Source organism: Buceros rhinoceros, unplaced genomic scaffold (genome assembly GCF_000710305.1).
Source record: "Buceros rhinoceros silvestris isolate BGI_N320 unplaced genomic scaffold, ASM71030v1 scaffold33245, whole genome shotgun sequence".
Lineage (NCBI taxonomy): Eukaryota > Metazoa > Chordata > Aves > Bucerotiformes > Bucerotidae > Buceros > Buceros rhinoceros.
The window spans coordinates 26,100-26,944 of NW_010413918.1; positions in this window are offsets into that span (position 1 = coordinate 26,100).

The following is an 845-nucleotide window of genomic DNA, read 5'->3' on the forward strand; positions in this document are numbered from 1 at the left end:
TGGAAGAAAGCAATTCCTACCCTCCCTGACACAAGAAGTTGCATGCTTGGCGTACATCTCAGAGCCAGAGCCTTTACCCCTTCCTATTTTCCCCACTAATGTCTAAAGTAATGAGATTATTGGACAGGAGAACGATGAGGAAGGAGGAGAAAAACAACAGCTAGGCAGCACTTTCCTGGAGCCCTGTGCTTTTTATTAAACCCTTCCTACGCTAAGAACAATTATTCTAAGGGATGTTTTTATATATTTATAATAAACTAACCATCACTCAAGCAGCGACTATTTGCAGTGTCAAGAAAGCCTTTGTTTTGCATGGCCCCGGGTCTTTCGGTAGTAAAACATAACTGCTACAATTAAGGCAAAACTTTGATGTCAGAGATAAACAAGTGACAGGTTGTACTGACTTGGCACAGGATCACCATGACACACAAAGCAAGAATCTAATTTTCATAAGAAAATTAAAGGCAAAAAGTAGGGGGTTTACAAAGCAAACGAGTAATAAAGGACAAGATCCTGCAATGGTTGTATACTACAGTATGATCAACACCAGGAATACAACTGCCCCTTTCAGCAAGGTGCAGAGAAAACACTCCAGCCCATCATCGGCTTTTGCGGGTCTTCCTAAACAGGGAAGTTAACGCGCAGGGAAGCAAAGCAGGAGCAGAGGATTGAAAGCTCAAGCACTCGAACCGCAGTCATGCCCGAAGGGAAGTTGCTCCGAAGAGTGTAAAAGCTGATCCAATACCGGGAAGCATCCTCTCGCCCCAGCACCGTTTTTCCCTCCTTAGAGTCCCACCCGCGAGGATAACGGGGAGATTTTATATTCCTAGAACCGGTGCTGCACG